Source organism: Peromyscus eremicus, chromosome 13 (genome assembly GCF_949786415.1).
Source record: "Peromyscus eremicus chromosome 13, PerEre_H2_v1, whole genome shotgun sequence".
In the NCBI taxonomy this organism is placed as follows: Eukaryota; Metazoa; Chordata; class Mammalia; order Rodentia; family Cricetidae; genus Peromyscus; species Peromyscus eremicus.
In genome coordinates, this window is record NC_081429.1 from 46,373,133 (window position 1) to 46,384,239 (window position 11,107).

Consider the following 11,107-nt stretch of genomic DNA (forward strand, 5'->3'; position numbering starts at 1 on the left):
CTTCCGGGAGCCGCGAAGGACTCGGATGGTGGCAGGCAGGTGTAGGCGGGCTGAGACCGGCTCTGGAGGAGCGGGTCCAAACCTCAGTGCGGCGTGCGGAGGCTTCAAACGCCGGCTGAGGAAATTTGGAGGAAGCGGGGTTTGTGTGTGGCCAGATGGGGGGGATTCCCGGGGTGGCGGGGACTTGATGGAAACCCCCGCGCGCGGTCTGATCCTGCGGCGGATGCAGACCGCCCGGGAACTTTGACATGCCGCAAGAGCCCGGAGCCGCCCGGGCGGCGCTAGAAGGGCAAGCAGATACCGGCCACTGGCCAGGGGAATCTGCAGAGAACGGTCTGCAGCGGGCCGAGCTGGTTCTTTGCAGGGATGAAAGCTACGGAACACGTAGCGCGTGAGGTTCAGCTTTGCTGCGCGTACAGCCAAAGCCCTGGGGGACGTTGTCCTCCCTCTGAGGCTGGAGAAGTGATCTGCTCTGGCCGATGCGGCTGTTAACACTCGAAATAGACTCTCACCCTACCTGCCTGCTTTTTTTTTTTCTTTTTTTCTTTTTTTCTTTTTCAGGCAACATCCTGTGTTGCCTTTTCTCAGCCATTTCTGCAGCGGTGGCATGCAGCCGCGGCGCGGTGGCGCGGCTTCCATCCTTTGCACCCCTGGAACTTGACAGAGTGTGACTTCCGTAGCCAGCCAGGGCAGCTGCTCTCTGAGGTTACCCCTCAGCACCAGCTCTCCACCCCTCTTTGTTGAACCTCTCAGTCTTCTCCCTATAATTTTTTCCTACTGGACTCTGGCCCTTATTGACATTTTCTAACACTGAGTTTGTCTCCGTTCTGTGTCCTACCCCTTCCTGCTTTCCCAGGGACATTGCACTGAAGAGTATCTTGGTTTTCCTTTTGGTTCTAACCAGAACTGTAAACGTGCTAATGCCTCTTCCTTTCTTTGAAAATATTCTCCTGGGACCGGTGAGATGGATAAAGACCCTTGCCACCTAACCCAGCCTGTTAATCTGGGATTACTTGCCTGAACCCACATGGCAGGAGGAGAGAACCCACGCCCATAAGTTGCCCTTTGACCTCAGCACTTATATTATAGTACACAGTAGTAGTATATGTGGCCAATAAATAATGTAAAAAAAGCTTCCTCCCTCAGTCCCTCTCAGCGCTCCGCCTGTCCCTTACTATCCCTCTCCATTTGCAGTGGCTCTGAATAGTCACATTCTTCCTGTCTATCTAGTTTTCAGTCTTCCTTTTAGAAGACCACCCCAGCATTTGACCTTGTTGGGTGTCTTCCAGATACTTTCTTGGCTCTTCTCCTGCCAGTTTTCCCCTTACTCCAACTCTTCAACAACTAGCTTCTCCCTGGGCTGGAATCATCTGAGCCCTGAGCTCCGAGAGTCTCTCTCCTCGGTGGATTCATCCTCTTCTGCGACGCCCTCTCTCGGAGCTCCAGTCCTCATTTAAGCCTTGCCCCGGAACTCTAAATTCATTTTTGCAGCAGCCTCTGCTTCAGGTCCACATGGATGGATGGCCAGAATATGTCAGCTCTCCTCAACAGTCCTTCCTAACCTCCCTCCCACGGTCCTTAGCTCAGTAAAGGGTCGGGACAACCATTCAGATACTCTAGAAACCTAGCACACTCCCGATTCGAGTTAGGGTCGCCTGGATTGTCTGCTTCCTGAAGATGTGGGTGTATGACCTCTGTCGCCACGTCATCCATTCCTTTGCCGCCACTCTCCCCGCTAAGCTGCCTTTCTGTCTTGCCTGTAGTCCTGCAGTGGCCACTGTCCCAGTTCTCCAAAATTGCTCTTGCCTCACTCCAGTCTGTTTACCACTCTGCTGCCAAATGAACTGTAAGGACACAGATCCAGTCAGGTCACTGTCCTTCCCAAAGCCCTTCCGTGCTTTCATTTTGCTTAGTATACACCGGCTAAAGCTCCGTTATCCGGACTTGTCTCTCCCACCTTCTCCAGCTGCCTTCTTTACTCTCTGTTCTCCAGCCATGTTAACTAGTCTCTGTTTCTCAGGCTCTGCTTTGCCTTTCCCTTCTAGGGCAGGCTCTGACCTCGGGGGTTGCGCTTGCCATCCCCTTCCCCCAGAATACTTTTATCAAGTTGTAATCTGTCACTTTCTTTTCTGGTTTGTCATAGCTGTCATTTATTTGTCCATTTTCCTTGTAATGTGTGTACAGGGCAGGATTCCCTCTGTCTTTTTACTGCCTGCTTTTCTTCCTCCCCATCCCTAGCAACGTGATATCTAGAATATAGCAGTGCTCATTAAATATTTATTGAACAAACTGGATTTCTGTGTGGTTCCAGATCTTTTTTTTTTTTTTTTTTTTTTTTTTATAACATCTTTGGGGTCAAATCCTATTCTTAGTGAATTTGAGTTGTTGTAAAAAGCGTTTAGATTTAGTGGTTTACAAACAAGTTTCTTCCAATTCTGGAATCTGGAAGTCTGAGAGCAGACTACCAGGATGGCCAGGCTCTGAACTTATCTTTTCTGGGGTGCAAATGGCCATTTTCTCCTTGCAGCCTCCCAATGTGAAAAAGCGGTCAAGAACTTTCGGGTTCCTTTTTTAAGGGTACTGACTGGGTGGAAAGATGGGTCAGCGGTTAAGTGCACTTGCAGAGGAACCGGGTTTATTGCCAGCACCCACATGGCAGCCTGCAGCAGCCTGTAACTCCAGTTCTTGGGTATCTGTTGCCATCTTCTACGTTAACCTGCATGGCTTTAGAGTTGACCTGTGTGGAACAACAGGGAATGAAGAACTGGCAGGCACAAGTAACGTAAAGCTGGGATGGGCTAGGCCTTGCACTTGGATGGAGAGGCACCACCAACAGCCAGGAAACAGCATGTTCATTATATGTAACACAAAAGAGGAGGCCAGCAGGGGAGCAGTCTGAGGCTGCAGGCCTGGGGATGAGGGAGCTGCGGTAGGTACTTTATGCATGTTCTGGCCTAAGCTAAAGGACAGTCTTTCATCAATGAATATCCATACTTGGAACAAAGGGAAAGCCTTGCTGTTCCCATGGGGCTTTGGTGTCCTTGACATGGCCGTGCTCATGTCAACAACACACATTCACTCAGGACTTCATCCACTCTTCACTCTCTTCTAGTCTCCATGGGCACCACGTGGTGCACATACATACATGTATGCAGCCAAAGATACACTAAATAAATCTTTAAGGATATATCCTGGTTAGTTTTTTTACCAACAACACAAACCTAGACACACCCAGGAAGAGAGAATCTCAGTTGAGGAATTACCTCCATCCGACTGGTCTGTGGGCATGTTCTTGGGGCATATTTTTATTTAATGACTGGTGTGGGCGGGACAGCCCACTGTGGTTGGTGCCACCCCTGGGCAGATGGTCCTAGGTGGTAGAAGAAGGCAAGCTGGGCAAGTCATGCAGAGCAAGCCAGTATGCAGCATTCCAGCATTGTCCCTGCTTCCGACTCACCCTCCAGCTTCCTGCCTTAGCTCCCCTTGATGGTGATAGGCTGGGAGCTGTAAGATGGAATAAACCCTTCCCTGCCCAAACTGCTTTGGCTCAGCACTTTAGCACAACCACAGAGAAGCCAAGTAGGAACCACATTCATAGAGGCTCCGCTATCATGACCCATTTACCTCCAAAAGCTCCACCGACATGTTGGTGGATGGGATGTCAGCAGGAGCACAAAGATTTCATTCATTGTACTAGCTCAGCCACTTAGCTAAGGACTCTGGGCAAATGGCTTACTCTTGTGACTCAGTATCCCACTGTGTAAAACAAGGAGAATAACACCTGCCTCATAATGCTGTTGTGATGAAATGAGGAAATAAATGTGAAGTGTACTAGGAGCAGTGTTTCACACATCTTGAATTCATAAAAATGTTGGCTACTACTAGTTTTATTTGGATCACTGTCCTTATGTCAAATGCGTTTTTAAAACTGGGTTTGCTATCGTCCTGCTCTTTTTCTTACTCTGTCCTTATGTATGATACTAACATCTTAGAATTGTTTATCCATGTCATATATTCCCCTCTGTGCTCATCATCATCATCATTATTATTGTCAACTTGACACAAGCTAGGATCATCTGGAAAGAGGGAACTTCAGCTTAGAAAATGGCTCCATCAGAATGGCGTACAGGCAAGTCTATGGGACATTTTCTTGATTAATGACTGAATAGGGGGAGGGGCACTGTAGATAGTTCCAACCTTGCTCAAGTGGCCCTGGAGTGTATAAAAAAAGATACCTGAAAGCCGGGCGGTGGTGGCGCACACCCTTAATCCCAGCACTTGGGAGGCAGAGGCAGGTGGATCTTTTTGTGAGTTCGGGGCCAACCTGGTCTACAGAGCGAGATCCAGGAAAGGTGCAAAGCTAAACAGAGAAACCCTGTCTCGAAGAAAAAAAAAAAAAAAAAAAAAAAAAAGGAACCTGAACAAGCCATGGAGAGCAAGCCATTAAGCAACATTCCTCTGTGGCCTCTGCTTCAGTTCCTGCCCTGAAGTCCTACCCTGCCTTCTCTTAGCTGAACTATGACCTGGGCGTTGTAAGCTGAATAAACTCTTCTGCTCCAAGTTGGTTTGGGGCAGTGTTTACAGCAGCAATGGAAAGTGTGCTAAGACACCTGCCAAACATTTAAACTTATTTTTGTGTTCTCTTTTCCCTTTCATTCACACCGACCTTCATTTAGACCTTATTTTTTTTCCCCCACATTTGCCAATTCTAAAGTGCGTTCAAACAGCAGGCCTGTTTTGTCGTTTACACCCGAATCAGACTACCAGACCAGTGGGACTTAAGTCATGCTTTCTATCCAGTGGCCTCTTCACCCACGTAACTTTGCTCATTCGTATCCATTCATTCAACGCAAGTTATTTGGCTGTACTTGGGCATAATCTCACTTTGAAACCCAGCCTTGTAATGTACACTCCGCTTTAGCTTAAGTCTGTGCACCGGAGATATAAACCAGGAATGCCAAACTTTCAAACACACAGTTGGTGTTTCTGGGACTTGAAGTCACCTCCATTATTTTCAAATCCAGTCTCTATTGGAAGGTAGGGTCCATCCTGGGGGTGCAGAAAGAGATGGAAGTCGGCCACAGTCAAAGATGCAGTTATCTTCAAAGAGGCCCAGGTGGGGGGCGTCCCATGAGACATCTGTGAAAGGCTTCAAGCAGAAAGTGTGCTGGAGAGCTGTTCTCTAACCACAGCTTCCTTTTTCTGTTATTTCCTCTCTGGCTTCTACTGTTAGACCTACTTTTCACCGTCACAGGGTGCAAGTTCCTTGAACCTGCTTATGGAGGTTCATTACTTCTCATGACTTGACTTCCTTTCCTATCTAACCCCAAGGCTCCAGTGATCTACTTCATTCAACCTAAGATTTTCTGGTGAGCACCAGCTTTGTGCCATGCACTTTTCTAGAAATCGGAGTGACAGCCGTGAATAGATCTGATTGTCTCTGCTCTCCCAGGGACCAAAATCTTCAAATTGTCTGTTTTTGTTCATTCCTTTGTGCTTTCAACCAGTATCGTGATAGTCTCCATTGACCGTAATGTCTACTAGTATCTAATTCACAATACACAAATTTTCATGGTCCTAAATCACTCTCCCAAACTGAGACTCATTTAAACAGCTTCCTCCCCACGTATCCACTTAGATGTTGTCTTAGCTCATGCTCTTTCAGAAGGCAGACCTGAGGCAAAAGTATCTGTACTATTTTCTTAGAGAGCAGAATCTCAGGAAACAGGAGGAAAGGAGAGGTCAAGTTTCAGTCAAAGGCTTGCTTACGCCACTCTCCCTGCATCTCAGTAACGCACACATACTTCCATATTGTGTGGATGTTCAGCTCTCTAAAGATGTGTCACCTGGGCACAGGGCAGAGTGCTGTTGGGTCTAAAGCCTGGGGTCAGTTGTCCAGGAGCAGTAGTACAGTAAGTAGTCAAAGGCCCTAGAGAGCCACAAGCAAGGCTATGACATTGTAAGGTGGAACAAATGACTACCAGACTTCACATTCAATCCATCCAAAATGGATGGTTTGGTTCCTGTCAGACAACTTTAACCTTTCCCATCTTAATTAGTGAAGTTAAAATGTTGGCCTGATTCATAGAGTCCTTTTTTATCCCACATCTATTCCAGCAGGGAACCTCATTGGTACCTGAAAAATCTATCTCCAGACTGACTCTCTAGTACAAGTGAGCCTGGTCCATACTAACCTTCACTCTTTACTGGATTGTTACAAAGCATCTTAAGAAACCTGTCATGCCATCCCTTACTTCCTGCTTTTGGCACCTTGGGCTGTTCGGTTACTCAAAAGGTCTGTTTTTCAAAGAGCCAACACTGTTCTATCCTTCAGATCTTTCCACTGAGGAGGTCTGAGGTTCTTACTTTCTCATACAAATTAAAATTGCAACTTGACACCCCATGTGCCCTCACATCAGTTTTCTGGAATCTCTTTGCCTTGTTTCCTCTCTCTCTCTGTCTCTCTCTGTCTCTCTCTCTCTGTCTCTCTCTCTCTGTCTCTCTCTGTCTCTCTCTCTCTCATGGGATGTGACATCAAACACACTTTTAATTTACTAAGTTTTATGTTTAATGGTGAGTAGTCCCCAGTTAAAATTCTAAAGGCCAATATCTGGAACCGTTCCCTGACATAACAAGTACTCTATACGTTGTCAAACGAATTTGCAACTTGTCTGTTTTGAGTCTAGGTTTATTTTCTTAGTTACTCCACAATCAAAATGAAATGAAGTATGTAAGAGATATTTATTTATTTATTATGGTTTCCTTAAGACTTAGTATGACAATTGAAATCCTAAACATTTTTCTTTAAGAGCCTCAATACCATAAATGGCCCAAATGTCTTTACTACTGAATAGTAAATCACATAATTCACTGTTGCCTCTTATATGTACAATGCCTTAGTTACCTTTTTATTGCTATTAAGAGACACCATGACTAAGGCAACTTATAAGAGAAAGTATTTAATTTGAGGCTCATAGTTCTGGAGACCAGTAGAGTCCATGACCCATCATGATGAAGAACATGGCAGCAGGCAGGCAGGCATGATGTTGGAGCAGTAGCTGAGAGTCTTAGTCACTGTTCTATTGCTGTGAAGAGACACCATGACCACAGCAACTCTAATCAAAGAAAGAGTTTAATTGGGGCTTGCTTACAGTTTCAGAGGTTTGGACTATTATTATCATGATGGAGAGCATGGTGACATGCAGGCAGGCATGGTACTAGAGAAGAAGCTGAAAATTCTTCATTCAGATCTGCAGGCAGAAGGAAGAAAGACACTGGGCCTGGCTTGGGCTTTTAAACCTCAAAGCCCACCCCCAGCGACATACTTCCTCCAACAAGGCCACACCTCCTAGTTCTTTTCAAATACTGCCACTCCCTTATAACTAAGCATTTAAATATATGAGCCTACGAGGTCTATTCTTATTCAAACCACCACAGAGAACGTACATGTTGAGACAACAACTATAAGGCAGAGAGAGAGAGAGAGAGAGAGAGAGAGAGAGAGAGAGAGAGAGAGACAAGCTAACTGGGAATGGTATGGGCTTTTCAAATCTCAAAGCCCACCCAGTGAGACACCTCCTCCAATAAGGCCATCTTCTAATCCTTCCTAAACAGTTCCACCAACTAGGGATAAAGCAGCCAAACATGGGGCTCTGGGAGTCATTCTCATTCAAACTACCACATACATGTATATCTTTATCCATTAAAGCATCCTAATTACACGTTCACTCACTTGTTCTTATTGCTCCATAAGCTCTTTGAAGGCAAAGTGTTGCATGACTCCTAATTGGTCTTAATAAAAACCTAGAGTCAGATATTGGGGTAAGTGCTTAAAGATCAAAGGAAACAAGCCACAGCCACTTCTCACCTCACCAGCTCCTTAGCCAAAAGGGGAAGAGCCTGTCTCCACGAATCCTCGGACTGAATGTCCTAGTCCTCACCGAAAGGGCAACGAACTCCTGTCTCCTCCCGCCTTATATTCCTTTCTCCTCCCAGCCATATCACTTCCTTTCTCAACCTTTCTAGTGCTGGGATTAAAGATATGTAAACTCCCAAGAACTGGGATTAAAGGTGTGTGTCACCACTGCCTGGCTTCTGTGGCTAACTCTGTAGCTAGCTCTGCCCTCTGATCTTCAGACAAGCTTTATTTGTTAGAGCATATACAAAATATCACTACAGCAAAGTTTCTTTCATTGAACTTGCCTCACTAGTCACTGGTACATAATAGATGTTCAATATTTTCCCCCCTGCACTGGGGACTGAACTTAACATCCCCACATCAACACTGTTTCGTGAATGAAAGAATGAATGGATGGTTAGAGTTTCTCTGGGAGGTGTGCCCTACCCAGCCATTTCAAACATCTGGTCCATTCATTACTTCTTTCCCAGCAGTGTAGATGGATGCTTGAGACTATTCATAGTGGAAATCAGCACAAGAAGGAAATGTTATAAATGCTGACTAAGGCATCTGTGATTTTGACTTTCTAAAAACAGAAATCACTGATGTACTCATGACTATTCCTGATCTATTTACCAGTTACACTTGCCCACGTTAATTCATATGTTGTGTCTTAAAAATCAGTTTATGAGAGAGAGAGAGAGAGATAGAGAGATGGGGGAGGGAGGGAGAAAGAGGGAGAGAGAGACAGACAGAGACAGAGACAGATAGAGACAGAGGCAGAGAGAGACAGAGAGACTCAGAGAGAGGATGGGAGATGATGAATGAGAATTAGAGTTAAAACCCCCAGAGAATCAAAAGCCCTCGACATCCACCTCCCCTTACAGCTCCAGTACCATTTTTCTATTCTTTATAGTGAATTTGTTGTCCCAGTTCCTTTTTCTGGAGTTAAATCCTCAACCAGCTTCACGCCCAGTGTTCCTACTGAAACTGCTCTCCGTGGTACGGAACCCCATGGCCAGTTCCCATATCTGTCTTGACCTATCAGTCATAAGTGTCACAGTTTCTTAATTGCCCCTCCTTGAATGTTTTCTTTGCATAGCTCACAAAGACACTTCACTCTCCTGGTTCATTCCTGTGCTACTGTTCTTAACCTTCCTCGCATATTGACCAATTCCTATTGGAGTATGTCCCAAGACTCTGCCCTTGAACCGCTCCCCATCTCTTTCTACACTCCCTGAGTGCTCTCGATCTCATGACTTCAATTCATGAGCTCCCTCCAGACTTAGTTCCACTTCTTTAATACCTCTGCCAGGATGTTTAACAGTCCTATCTGTTTTTTTATATCCTAAGCTAAATTCCTGGCTGACACTTTCCCTCAAGATCTTTTCTACTTGTAACCTTCACTATCTCAGTTAACAGCGAGTCCAACAGTTGACTGCTGGGGTGAATTCAGCAGCTGTTTTGTTTTTCAGGGCTTCACACATGCTAGGCAAATGCTCTACCACTGAGTCTCATCTCTACCACCTCAACCACTCTTCCATATCCTCATACAGTTCATGACCAAATCCTGTTCTCTCTTCAGAATAGATGACCATCTCTTCTGAAAGCCTGCGGCTCCAGGCCACGGTTACATATGACACAGATTTACTAGCCAGCCTGAACTTACGTTCTGTCCTCAACATAGCAGCCAGGACGGTTATGTTAAAACAAAAGCATGTGCTGGCAAGATAACTCCTAAAGGTAAATTGCTTTAGAAGCCTGGCTGCCTGGGTTTGATCCTCAGAAACCGTGTAAATGTGGGTGGAGCAAAACAACTCTCCAAAGTTGTGCTCTGACTTCTGCCTGGGTACCTGACATTCCCCTGTTATTAATAAATAAATGTAAAGCACTTACACATTATACCGTGACTTTTTAAAAGTTTCTAGCAGCTCCCCTCTATATCCAGAGTAAGAGCCAACAGTCTTACATTTGATCCTTTAAGACCTTATTATCTCCTCATTTTACTTCTTGCTCTTATTGCCCAGCCAACCTCCATTTGGCGGTAAAGGCCTGGTAACTCTCCTAGGTCTCTCCTCTAGACTTTGCACATGCCCTTGTTTCTGCTCTGACGGCTTTGCTCAGCCAGTTCCTTGCTTCTTAAATGCCCCCATCCACATGACACCTATACCAGCTACTCAGATTCACCGTTTATCTTAGTTAGGGTTTCTATTGCTGTGAAGAGACACCATGATCATGGCAACTCTTATAATGGAAAACGTTGAATTTGGGGATGGCTTACAGGTTCAGAGGTTTGGTCCCTTATTGTCATGGTGGGGCATGGTGGTGTGCAGGCAGACAAGGTGCTGGAGAAGATGCAGGAAGCAGGAAGAGAGAGAAACACTGGGCCTGGCTTAGGCTTCTGAAACCTCAAAGTCCACCCCCAAATGACACACTTCCTCCAACAAAGCCACACCCACTTCAACAAGACCACACCTCCTAATAGTGCCACTTCCTGGTGACCAAGCATTCAAACCTATGAGTCTACAGAAACCATTTTTTTTTTTTTTTTTTTTTTTTTGTGGTTTTTCGAGACAGGGTTTCTCTGTGTAGCTTTGCGCCTTTCCTGGAACTCGCTTTGGAGACCAGGCTGGCCTTGAACTCACAGAGATCCGCCTGGCTCTGCCTCCCGAGTGCTGGGATTAAAGGCGTGCGCCACCACCGCCCGGCTTTTTTTTGGTTTTTCAAGACAGGGTTTCTCTGTAACTTTGGATCCTGTCCTGGAACTTGCTCTGTAGACTAGGCTGACCTCGAACTCAGAGATCTGCCTGCCTCTCTGCTTCCTGAATGCTGGGATTAAAGGCATGCGCCACTACCACCTTTCTGAGTGCTGGTGGGCATAGCCCCGAGAACTAAGGAACCAGATGGCCAATGGTCAACAGATTCACCCTGAGCCAGTGGTTCCTGAGTTTGTTGTCTCTCACTGACGTGAGACACAGCAAAGTGAAATTGGGTTTACTAAGGAAAAGCAAGAAAGACTCCTGAGTAGAAGCGATCCCAAGAGAGATACTGCTGAGTGTGTGGTCCAGCGGCCTTTTCTGAGTACTGTGGCAGAATGGACAGAGACTGAGGCATTTTTTATTAAGACTGGCTAATTCTCGAGCATATTACTGGCTAAACCAATGGGTGCATGTGCGCGCGCACGCGCGCGCGCGCGCGCGCACACACACA